The sequence below is a fragment of the Vombatus ursinus genome, unplaced genomic scaffold (assembly GCF_900497805.2).
Source record: "Vombatus ursinus unplaced genomic scaffold, bare-nosed wombat genome assembly UNPS02014821.1, whole genome shotgun sequence".
NCBI lineage: Eukaryota > Metazoa > Chordata > Mammalia > Diprotodontia > Vombatidae > Vombatus > Vombatus ursinus.
Window position 1 is genome coordinate 39,321,953 of NW_020954599.1, and position 13,588 is coordinate 39,335,540.

Genomic DNA, 13,588 nt, shown 5'->3' on the forward strand with positions numbered 1-13,588 from the left:
CCCCCAAAATTCAATGAAACAAATCAACACATTGATTATGTGTGGGAGTGCATATAACATAATATATTCATATATGTGTATATGCATATATGGCTATATATATATATATATACATGTGTGTGCCTATACACACATGTATATACATGCTTGTGTTTGTGTGTATATAGTATAATATGTTATACACACACACACACACACACCTACCTCATGTACCTCCTACTAAACAAGGTTGTTCCTAATTCCTCCAGTTAATATCACTCTTTTCCTCTTAAAATTACTTTCTATTGACTTACTTTTTAACATGTTATATCTCACAGTTATATTTAAGTTCCTGAAGGCCAAGCTCACTTCCCTTTTGTATTTTGCATCCCAGGACTATAGCTGTATTCCTTCTACATAGCAGGTGATTTAATAAATTACCAGTGTTGCTGCTGAAGTGAGTTTGTACATTAGATAGACAGCTAACCTGTACTTAAACCCTAAATTACATGTATGTGTGTGCACGTGTGTATTTGTACATATATACACATATACATATCGCATATATAAGCAGGTATGCATATATTTACATATATAAGTTTATATAAATATATTAATGTTGTATATGTGTACAAACATGGATATATGTATAATCATACATACATGTGTATGCATGTATGTATTTCCCATTTCCACCTCTCTCTCCAATGAAAGAAGTTTGAGTTTATTGTGGTTTATAGTATGAAATGTTGGTATGCACTTCACATATGTCCAGCTATTTTTTTCAGGTTTCTCAGTAGTTTTTTGTTAGTCTCCCAAATAGTTTATTTCTTGGGTTTATCAAATACCAGATTGTTGACTTCAATTATTTAATTCTTCCTTATCTAATATTTCCCCTGATCCATGTTTCTACATTCTAACCAGATGATTAGTTTTTCATAGTATAATGTAAGTTCAGGATGTATGAGTCTCCCTTTCTTCCCTTGAGATTCTAGATATTTGGTTTCTCAAAATGAATTTTCTTCTTCATATACTCCCCTTTCTGACTGAGATTCATTCCAGGGAGGTATAAACCTTTTTTCCTGAGAATAAGATCTCATAATGTGCAAATTACCTCCAGACAAAACCCATTATAAACTACCTATCTCAGAATATATTTCCCCACCATGGTATTATTCTGGTGGTATCTTTTCCTTTTCCTGTATAGGCCAACATTGCCCTTTGGCATTTACCATCTCGGTCCCTTCCCTCAATTGTGTTTTTGTCCTTTCCTACCCCCCCCCATTCCTCACTCTTCTTAACAGACTAAAGAAAATGTTATTCCTTTGCTGTTTAATTTTGGATATGATTCGTGTGCAGTTCTACTTTCCATCTATTTCTTAACTACCCTCCCTTCATCTGTGGAGTTCCCTGCTGTAGTATTGATTCATTTGCGATGAGAAAAGGGAATGAGATTTAGTCCAAGATGTACTAATTCAGTTCTTTACCCTTTTCTTCTCTAGAATCATTATTTTCCTTAAACCTTTAATACCATAGACCCCTTTTGTCCTTCATGACCTCCCTTTTTTAATCTCTACCTCACATTTCAACTTTCTATTAAGTTGTAAATGGATTTTACCAAAGGATTTTTTCAAGAATATACATACATACATACATACATACACACATATATCTTTTTCCCTCAGCATTCATGACATAACAGGATACAAAATACACACACACATATATGAATGTGTATACATGTATATATACATGTGTGTATATGTGTGTGTATGTGTGTGTGTGTGTGTGTGTGTGTGTGTGTGTGTGTATATATATATATATATATATATATATATATATTAGTGAAGAGGATGCTGAACAAGAATCTGTGGTTCTGCTTAAGGGACTTATTTAGTTAGTTCCAAAAGAATTCTTGGGAGACACAGGTAAGCCAAGGAAAACTTATGGAGAGGAAGAAAGACAGGGAGAGAGAGATGCAGGATGCAGGAAGAGAGAAGGTAGGAGGCAGAGAAGGAGAGGAAAAAGAAAGAGGTGGTAGAGACAGAGAGAGAAAGGCAGAAAGACAGAGAGAGAAAGAAAGACACACACACACACACACACACAGAAGGAGGAAGAGTGATAGAGAGAAGACAAAGAAAAAGAGACAGGTAGGCAGGCAGATAGGCAGACATCCAAGAAAGACTGGCCCCATTATGTCCCTGGATTTTCTTGAAATTTTAGAGACTGATGAAGATGAATGTCCTTTGGACAAGACTGTTTTCTCTCTCCTGTTCAAGCTGAGAACTTCTCTCAGTCTTAGCTAAAGAGCTTATTCATTCTTATGTATTCTTTGGTCTATTTTAATATGTATAACTTTTCTAATTTCTGTTTATTGTTTTGATTGAATAAATATGTTTATTTAATGTCTGCTCTGTGTGTGTGTGTGTGTGTGTGTAACTAATTTTAGAAGGGAAGGAGCTAAGTTAGTGAGAGTATGTAAGGAGCAAACCTCACCATTAAAAGCAATTAATAAAATAGATTTTGTTCTGAATCTATCATCTCCTAGATTCCCAATGAACACGGTGAACAGATAGATAATTCTAAACCTAGACTGAAAGACAATGCCCAGCCTCAGTACTCTAGCTTCATGGCTGCCCTTTCCTCACAACTTGTGTGTTGGCACTTTAGGAGTGACCCTTAAGAGACTCTATTTCTCTCTGTAGTCACAGTTCAGACCTCATATTATATCTACCCTTACCACCTAAGAGCCATATCTTTATATTTAGATGAGTCATATTGGCACAAAGATTACATTCCAATAGTCTACAATCATGAAGGAATAATTTGATTACTTCATTTTATTGATGAATTAGTTTTTATTCACTTTTATTGAATTTCTCTTTGGATATATTCGCATAGAGAATATTTAGCTCAGCTGTATTTGTTTGTAGGAATATATCAAGTTCTCTGTTTTGTTGGTCAACATTTTTGTTCATTCGTGATTACACTCAGTTTTACACTGCATGTTATCTTGATTTGAGTAACTTTGCTTTTTGAAACATCCTATTACATGTCTTTTTCTAAATTCTAATAACTCTGGAGTAATCCTGGATTATTTGAATTTGTTTTCCTTTATTTTTAAAGGAATACTTCCTTGATAGGAAATTCTTAGCACCTTGCAAAATGCATTGTTTGTAACTTAAATTGTGAGAATCTATTATTGCAAGCCTTGGAGTTTTAATGACTGTTTTCTTTTCATTCAAAAATTCTCAAAAATTTTCTTATTTCTTGCCATTTATTGTGGTATTCAGACTTATTGATTGTGCTCTTTAGCTTGACCTATAATCTTTATGTTATCTCTGTACATTCTCTTTCTTCAAGGTAATCATTTTGGCTTATGTAGAATTATTATGCTATTAAATTCCCTCTGCTTATTTTCTGACTTTTTAAAATGTATTTTTATTTTCTATATTTATAATTTTCACTTCAAGAGTCTTTTCTTTAGAATGGAATTGTGTTTGTATTCTAAGTTCTGAATTTTTTTAAATTCTGAGTTAAGAGCTCTGAATTCTGTCAATTTCATTTTAATAACTTTTTTTGAAATTTTGAAGGTTTTTTCTTTTTTTGAACAATTATGGAGTATCTTGCCATTCTATGATCTCTGCTCTGTCTGAAAAAATTATCTTGATCATGGAATTTTGGATCATTCTCTTTTTTACTGTAATGATCATTTACACCGATTTCCCTTTGAGTTTCTAATTCTTCTTCCTTCTGCATATTTATTTTTTTTCTTCTGCTTATGAGGTAGGTTTTTACTGTCCTTGTCTCCTGTGCATTTTCAGTCTTTCAGCTTTTCTTCTGTATTTTTCAGTGCTCATCTTTATCTGCCTTCCTTACTCTTTGCCCTCTTCCCTTGATTATTGTCCCTTCCCCAGGCTCCTAGTCTAGGTTTCCTCATCCTTGAGATGGGTTATGCATGCCCAACTTAGCCTATTCTCTGCCCAGTTAAAAAAGGAAAAGATTTACCCTGTCTCAGTTTCCAGTCTCCTTTCCCACAAGCATGGGAGCTCTTTCCTTTAAATCAGCTTCATTGAAATATTGCATTGCCAAATTCTTTTCCTTTACCTTTCTCTAATTGTTCTGCCTTGTTCCTTTAACTAGACAGAACCAATGGCCGCCATCCATTGTGGACTGAGAAAGGATTCATGCTTAATTATTTCTATAAGGAAAATCCACAGGGATCATTGCAGAAAGACTCTAAAGCAGGTATCTCTGAAACTGTTTGCATTGCCTGGGCTTGGCAGGAAGAATGATTTTTGGAACTCCAAGTGTTTTGTTTTGTTTTCATGGCATTATTGTTTTGGGTGATATTCCTGCTTCATGTCTTATGGATTTGGCATCAGTTTTGTGAGATTTCCATGTGATAGAGATTTGGCATCTATTTTGCTGTCTTCCCTGTGACCATAACCCATGATAAAGTTTCAATTGACCCAACTTGTCCCCTGCTGCCAATGTTTATGTCTTCAACATCAATGTTATCTTTTTTTAAGGTGGTGTGGGGATGGTTGTGAGCAAGATATTTCAATTCATCTAAGAAAGAGTCCTCAATAACACCTAAGGAGAAATTGCTCAAAATATCTCAGGCGACAAGCTAGACATAGGGACGTTCTTGAGGAGTCAGAGCTTCCAAATATTGATTTCTTCCTGGAATCTCTCTTTCTCCAGGGTTCCCTCCCTGGAATGAGAAAGCCTGGAAAGACTTACATGAACTGATACATTTTGAAGTGTGCAGAATCCAAATGACAATTTATACAGTAAAATTAATATTATGAAAATGAACAATTTTCAAAACTTTTAAAAACTGATGAAGAATAAAATGAACTGATACCAGAAAAAAATACATAATAACAACACTGCAAAATCAAACAACATTGAAAGCTTTAAGAACTATGATCAATATGATGACCATTCATGATTACAGAAAATGAAATATTTTTGTATATATATATATATATATACATATATATACATATTTATATATATTTAATGTACACAATGAGATACACATATAAGCAAAAACACATGTATATATGTGTGTGTGTGAATACATGCACATACTTATAAGTACAAAATAGACTTGCACATATACACATGTACACAAGTATACAGATATATAGGTTTTAAATACATGTATATATGTGCCTACATGTGCGCATGTATAACTGTGAATATCTATACACATCTACATGTATGTCATACAGCCACTGAGATAATTTGTTTTATTTGATTATGCATATTTGTCACAAGGAATTTCCTTATTTTTCATTCTTTCCTTTGTGATATGGTGGAGGTCAGAGGGAAAAGTATATTCTCATTAATTAAAATAGAAAAGGAGTACTAAAAATGTGAAATGTTAAACGTACTTTCAGGTGAGACCCTCATATTATTAGTTTTACTTTGTTACAAGACAGCTCTCAGAGTGGGAATGATTTGTAAATGTTTGCAATGTAAAAACAAACCATTCACAAAATTTAAAAAAAAGGAGAAAAAGAAAAAAAGAGTATGTGTGTACATCGAAACCATGTTTCTTCTCTTAAAGTCAGAAAAAGAGTATCTCTCTAATCTCAGGCTCAAAGATTGCCAAAGAATCAAAATTGCAAGTAATGCAAATAGCAAGAAGGAAAAAATAAGAATGGTAAAAAGTAAATTGCAACACATTACCTGTGATAGAGTATTTAATAAATGAGATAAAAGAAATCACCAAGTTTCTATGTATGCATGCATTTATGTATATATCTATGTGCCCATATACATATGTGTGTTATATATAAACATACACATACATATACATGTATATATGTGTGTTTATACATACACACATGTGTGTTTATGTTTCTATATGTATCCATCTATCTCTTTCTGTATATTTTGGAAACAGTTCAAATGTAATAATTTCCACAAAGTACTAAAAAACTCCTCACAGGAAGACTTCTATGATGAATTCTTTGTAAAGGATTGAAAGATTTATAGAAGAACATGGACCAGAATAAAATAAAATAAGAAGGCACAGAGTAATTGTTATAAAGGACAAAAGGAAGGAGTATCCATATCAGTTTCATCCAGGATTCATTGATATATCAAAGTTTCAATGATCCTGTGAAGTAGATAGAGCATGTCTTGTTTTCTCTATTGTACCAGGGAAGCAAAAGGCTATTAATTGATTTGCTTAATTAAATAAAGTAGCAAGTTAAATAGCAGAGCCCACTTTCTCTGATTCCAGCACAGAGTCCAAATCCCTCTCATTTGCTCACCCTTCCACTTTGGCTATGGGAAGCTTCCATAGGTGTCTTTAAATCAGAATTTAGAAATCTCCATTGTATTTATATTTTACACATATAAGGCCTTATTTTCCCAAAAATGAAAACAAAGTCTATGCTACTGTGTCTTCCACCTCCCTTTAGATAATTAAAGATCTCAAAGAAAAAAGGGGTCCTACTGTAACAGACAAGTATTTACATATTCATGAACTCTTCAGTTGGAAGAAGTGATAACCTGTTTCAGCTTTCAAAAGGAATTTACTTTCCTTGTTGACTATGCACAAACTCTTGAAATATATTAACACTAACAATATAATTAACTTTCATAGAAATATATATTTATATGCACTTCAAAGTCATTGCTGAAATTGGTCACTTCTGAATAAACAATGAAGAAAACAAAGTTGTTCTCAAAAAAGTATTTGCTACTAAACTTCCAAAAGCTAAGTCATGTTGGCTCTATGCTTCATTTCATTAGCTGAAATGTCAGGTGTTCTGAAGGGAAATAGATAATCCAAAATGTATTTAGTTCAAAAGGAAATCACAACTTTGAAGGTCACATAGCGTCAAAAGGAAATTTTGGTTTTAACTCTGCCTTCTTTCTTTACTATTTAAGGGGAAATGACCAACTGTGAAAATAGTGTCATTCTAAGAAAGGATTTGACCAGCTATTAGTGATAACAGTTCTCCTTTTTCAAGAAAAATATTTTTAAATCACATTCTAAAGAAAATAGATGTCTAGAAATTCAATTTAGTGATTTCCAATCCTTTAGAATTATGAAATCCAATTGTTGTTTACTTGACTCTTGGCATAAAATCTTTCCTAAATTTCAATGTGACATTATATGTTCTTTTAAAAAATATTATTTTAGAGTACAATGATTTGCAATGGTAAAAAATAAAAGGAAAAATACCTTCTGTCACCCCTTTTTTTTCAGAAGCAGTGAAAAGGTTCATGTAACAAAGTGAAATATAATGAGAAAATTGTTTTTCTAATATCACGGAAGCAAAGCAATCCAAAATTGTACAGCACATGTATGTGTGCATGGTTTTTGTTGTTTTAATTACAACATACAGCAATTATTTTTTCTTTGAGAAGGTAACTGTATTTCTCTTGAAATATTTGGAGCCATTGAGGGTGTTGTAAAAACAAATGAGAAATTGCTAAGTTGATGAATTTTTCATTTAAACTGAGGGCATTAACCTGCGAAGCTTGCCTGCTTTCCAAATAACTGGAAACTAGTATCAGTTTAAAAAAAAAGGTTTTATTTACTTTTTTGAAGAAAAAAATACTAATACTGTACTTTTATTTTAGGATCCTGTTTGCCCAAAACAATTTTATTTAATTGAGCACCAGTCTAATATCTAGACATTTCTAATTGGGTGAAAGATGGAGATGTCTAAACTCCCCTAGTCCTCAGTGCCCTCCCACATGACTCTATAACCCAAGATGATTTCAGGTTACATTTGATAGGAATCGTGAACAAGAAAAAGATCACAATATTTTTTTTAAGTTTTAAGTTAACTTAAAATTTAATTCCAAAAGAGTTGAGTAACAAAATCATTCTCTCCTTAAGAAATTAATTGGAATCTGAAAGGACCTCCTTTCTCCATCAATATTTTAATCATTTTTCAGTGGACAAGGGTAACTCCTAGCACTAATTATTTCAGTGAATAAAGAGGCAAAGTGATAAACAAACTGATTATAATTCCCAATCCATTTCTCGATATAATGGCACTTTTTGCATGTCCAAATCACCTAAGGTGGAGACAATGCCATGGGTGATGCGAAGGACCTATTTGTACAAGCAGACATTCTTCATTTTTCTAACAGTAGATGGGAGTAACTACTTTCCCTAGGCTACATATACAGATCAATGTGCATCTTTAAAACTACCAGAGTGGAAATTTCTTCCTCTTTCTAACTGCATCCAGATTTAATTAATGTCTTGTTCACCACAGCTTGGACACCACAGACACTATGAACTGAGGTATGTGAGAAGAAGGAGTACCTCCTTCCTCCATCTCTTTTTAGGTTCTATGACCCAGAAAAATGAGTTTGGCATGATGTTCTTGACCGTTTATTTGTCCTTTTCAGATCTGTGCACAATTGGAAGTATTGCCCATCAGATCTGGATTGAAGCCATATGTTACCTTGGAAGCCAGGTTCCGTACTGTATTTTGTTGCCTCATCAAGGAAGAACTCAGAAGCTAGGGTACCAGATCTTTGGACTTGGAAATTGGTGGGACTATGTTATGTAGTACAGTAAAGCTATGAACCTGTCCTTTCCCTTCCCCAGAGACTTAGGAGGTGGTGGTACCTCATCTGCTTTGTCTGATATCAACTCCATGGAACAAGATTCTCCCTCCTGTTTCCCCTCCCCCATATTAGATTGTAAGCTTCTTGAGACTGTGGACTGTCTTTTTATTAATTATATCTCCAGTTCTTAGTGCAATGTGTGGCACATAGCAAGTACTTAATAAATGTTTGTTAGATATTATGTTCCCCTGGGGAGGGAGTAATTTATGTTTGTTTTTGCTACAGTTTTAAAGTAGTCCTTTGTAAAATTTTACCTGATCATTAAGTGGTTAAATTAAATTGGAGTTCAAGGGGCTCCTAAAAGTGGAAGAACACCATTTATGGGAGCCTGAGACAATGACAGAGAGATTAGAGACTCCCAAACCCCTTCAAGGATACCAGAAAAACCTGAAGAAGGAATAAAATTTAACATGTGACCTTCAGGTAGTGGGAGCCAGAGTAGTCACTCTTACACCTAAGAAAGACTTTCTTGTCCTAAATAATCATATATCTTTTCAAAGGTTTTTTTTTTCAGGAGTCTGGGAAAGGCTTTAGGGAAAAATATTATTCCTCATGTTTTTAATTTTACTAAAAATTAACTTTTTAGTCTGCTCTCACACCTTTCATACTTGCATTTTATTTATTTTTAAGATTTTAGTCAAAAATATAGATGTACATGCAAACCATGGCTCAGAGCTAAAGTTTTGAGCTCACATGAACTGTATTCAGACTTAAAGATTTCACCAAAAAAAAAAAAAAACAGTCAATGGTTCATTTTATACTCACTCAAGGAAATGCCAAGAATATCTGAATTTGGCTTATTTCTAGCTCTTTACTATGAATATGGTTTTCTCCAAAGCAAACAACAATCATTTCACACAGAACAAGAAAATTTTAAGAACACATAAAGAACAGAAAAGGGACTTATTCTGAAGCCTCTTTAGCAAAGGAATAATTATAGCCTACCTCCTATGTGCTATTATCTTCATCCCTTCTCTTCTAGATGTTGAAGTTTGGTCACAATACCCACCAAACTCGTAGAGTCAACTAAGTAAATCCATCCTCAATAAAAGTTGCTATGTGTCCTATGGTCAGTTCTATGTCAGTTCGACACTCTTCTTTTTTTCTTGGGCCTGTGTACTTTGTGACTCTTTTTCTGTCTTAGCTTTCTTTCTGGCCATACCTCGGTACCCCACCACATCTTCACAGTTCCTGATTTGACTCTGGAACCTATTAACATTCAGTACTGCAAGTAGAAGATGATGTAAGAAGACACCACAAGGAAAAAGATAAACCTCCCAGGTAGGGTCATCCCAAGAAACCTGAGCTAGTACCTGTGGCAAACAAATTATGTTTAAGCTACTGTATCACTCAAGACTCCTTACTGTTTTCATAGTGGCCTTATGCTGCCTTCCTGAGGTGAAACATTTCTATTGGGCAGATAACCTAGTTGTGTTTTCTGAGATTGCTTCTCACTGTCATGACTAATTCTTTTTTGAATCCATAGATGGCTCTCATCTCTGCTGCCAGGGCTTACATTCTTCAGAGATGCTTCCCCTGGCTGTCTCCTGATTACTCTTGATTACTTACCTGCTTGGTAGAATGTATCTTATTATTGAATAACTACACCGGTAGATGTCATGGACACTTGGGTTGTAGGGAGGTGGACAAAATCTCCCCTCCTAACCCACTGGTAGAGATGAAAGGGAAAAGGGTAAAGACAAAGTATAATCTTCTCTAAGGACCTGGGTTCTGGGTCTCACTTCTAACCTGCCAAGGGTCACAGACATCAATTGTTTCTAGAACTATTAAACTATTTTTTTTCAGACCACTAGAGATGCAGTAAATCTTCAGCAAACCAATGGCAAGCTGCCTTCCAATTTTCATCAAACAAACTTCATTCATACTTTACAAAGGGGCATCAGGAAATGCAGAACATACACATCTTTGTATTTCATTTTATACATTAATGCACAATTTTCTGTTCTGTGCTCCTTTTGTAATTTATTTAATTGGGAGAGGGAAGGGTAAAGAATCACTCCCACCTAATGCATAAATAGAAAGTTTTGCAAACTTTGAATCTCTATATAAATTTCAGTTATGTTTATCATTTCCTTTTAAAAATTCTTTAAAAGACTAAGCTCAAATACAAATATTATTATACTGGAAGAAGAAAGAAGATAAATCATCAAAACATTATCCATGCACACACATCATTTGGCCTAGATATATTCACAACTGAATCCTTTCAAACCCTCCAAAAGCAAATAATCCTTATATTTTAATGTGGAAAAAATGTAATGCTGAATAGAGTATTGAATAAGTAATGAAAACACCATTTATAAGGTAGATACAGTGCTAAATTTAAAACCTGACAAAGTAATACTAAGAAAATCCATTTTTTCAAAAAATATAAATACAAAAACACTGTCAGCTAAATATATGGTAACTCATTAAAATAATACTATATCATTACCAATAAAAGTTCATAGCAGGTATGTGGATATTTATGATCATTAAAAACAATAAAACATTTTGCAAAATACAAGCAAAAATTAAAAATAAATCTTATGCCAAAATATGGATAAAATCATTGGATAAAATTTAATATTTATTCATGATTTAAATTAGTTTTTTAAAAAGCAAAGGACAGGTGTTATTAAAAAATAACTAAAAATTCCATTTTAAACCAAGAAACTAAATAATACACAGTGGAGTAAGATTAGTAGTATTCCAACCAAAAACTGATGCAACACAACAATGCTTATTTTCACCAACTTTATTTGAAATAGTAATGGAAATTTTAGCAGCTCCACTAAGACATGCTAAAAGATACTAGTGACATTAGAAATCAAAATGAAGAGGACAAAATACTGTAATTTGGTTTCAAGCAAAAGAAAGAAAGAAAGAAAGAGAGGCAATATCTTGTTCAGGAAGATTGCAAAATTTGAGATTAAGCCAGAAAAGTAATTTGCATACTTATTTACTAGCAATAAAGATCAAGAAAAGATATGAAAAGAAAATCCATTAGTAATAACAATTATCATATGTTATGGGATTAGTCTACCAGCAAATGTTTCTGACACATAACTGATAAAATAAAGGAATAATTACATCATTGGAATGACTTCCAATGTTCATAGATGAGTTGGTATATAATGATAAAAATTATAGTGTTTTTAAAATTAATTTACACAGTTGATGTAATAAGAATCAAAATATCAAAAGATCTTTTTTATCTATCTGGATGAAGTCAAAGAATTTTTATGGATAAACAAGAAAGAATATGAAGGGATGTACTGGAAATAAAGTTTGTTAAGGTTGGCATACTACTGGATTTAAAATATATTATCAAGTGTCTATATTGTAGTGGACAAAAAAGTTTTAAGTAGAAAAGTAGATCAATCAGAAAAAAAAAGGTCCTACATTTGTGACAGAATATGTCTATATCTATCTATACCTACTAATCTATCCATATACTTAAATATACAAAGAGAGATCTATATGTATAAAACTATATCTAGAGATCTGTATGTCTGTATCTAGGGATATATAGATAGATCTAAACCTCTCTATCTACATACAAAGAAAGAAATATATATAGATAGGTAGATGAATGATAGATAAATGATAAATAGATAGATAGATGCAGCTAGGTGGTGTAAAGGATAGAATGACTGGCCTTAAGTAAGGAATACTCACATTTCTGAGTTCAAATTTGGCCTCAGACACTTACTATCTGTGGCTAGTCACTTAACTATGTCTGCCTCAGTTTCCTCATCTATCAAATGAACTGAAGAAGAAAATGGCAAACCACTACAGTATGTTTGCCAAGAGAATTCCAAATGAAATCACAAAGAGTTGTACATGATTGAAAAATGCCTGGACAATAATTCATATGTACATATATATATATATACATATATATACACACACACACATATACACACACATATGTATATATGTATGTATATATGTATGTATATATGTATGTATATGTACATATTATATAAATTACTTATAGATGGGTTAAAATATATTTTTATTTTGTTTTTAAAAGCACCTCTCTGTGCTTTTTTTAAAATGTGTTTAATCATGATTGAATATTGAATTTTATCCCATGATTTCTTCATATTTTTACATAATCAAAAATTATTTTTAATTTTTGGTTATATGTTGCAAAATGTTGATTATTTTTAATTATTATAAAGATATATCTGTAACATGTCATGTTGTATTAGGTATATATATATAAATATTATGTATGTATATATTTTATCACATAAAATCTCTTACATATATTTTTTTTTCTTAATGGCAAAGACATTTCATGTACTTGGGGAAAATTGGTTAGCAGTTTTATGGGAATTAGATTTATATCCACTTTTAGCACCATATACCTCAACAAATTTCAACTGAATGATATAGATATTTTAAACAACAAAATCAAAAACATAAAGATGGAATGAAGAAAATAAAATAATATGCTTGTCTCAGTTGTGAATGGAAGGTAAGTTTTCTTCTATTTGGAAAATAGAAGGACTAATTAAGCAGAAGATAGATATTTTTGATTATATAAATAAATAAAAAATAACTTGGTAAATATATGCCAACTCTTTAAAATTGATTACTGCATATTACTTGACAAAAATAATTTGAAAGCCTTCTTAATATACAATTTAGTATGATTTTCCATTGTAAACTAGAAAGTATTTGTGTTCATGGGTGGATTTTAAATGATTTATTAATTTAACTACCAAGTTAACATCACCATGTAACTTTGTTCTCTGAATTATTTTTACACAAACTCAGCTTCCATTTTAAGCCCCATTGATAAATCTTAATTAAAATTATGTTCAAATTAACTTAATACCATGCTGAATTAATCACTTGAGATGTTGGGGCATTCCAAAATATCATAAGGGCAGGCTTTCCTGGGATGGTTTGCCACTTCTGACATTGCTGATTAGAAAAGGAAGGTACACCAAAAAAAAAAAAAAATGATGTTGAG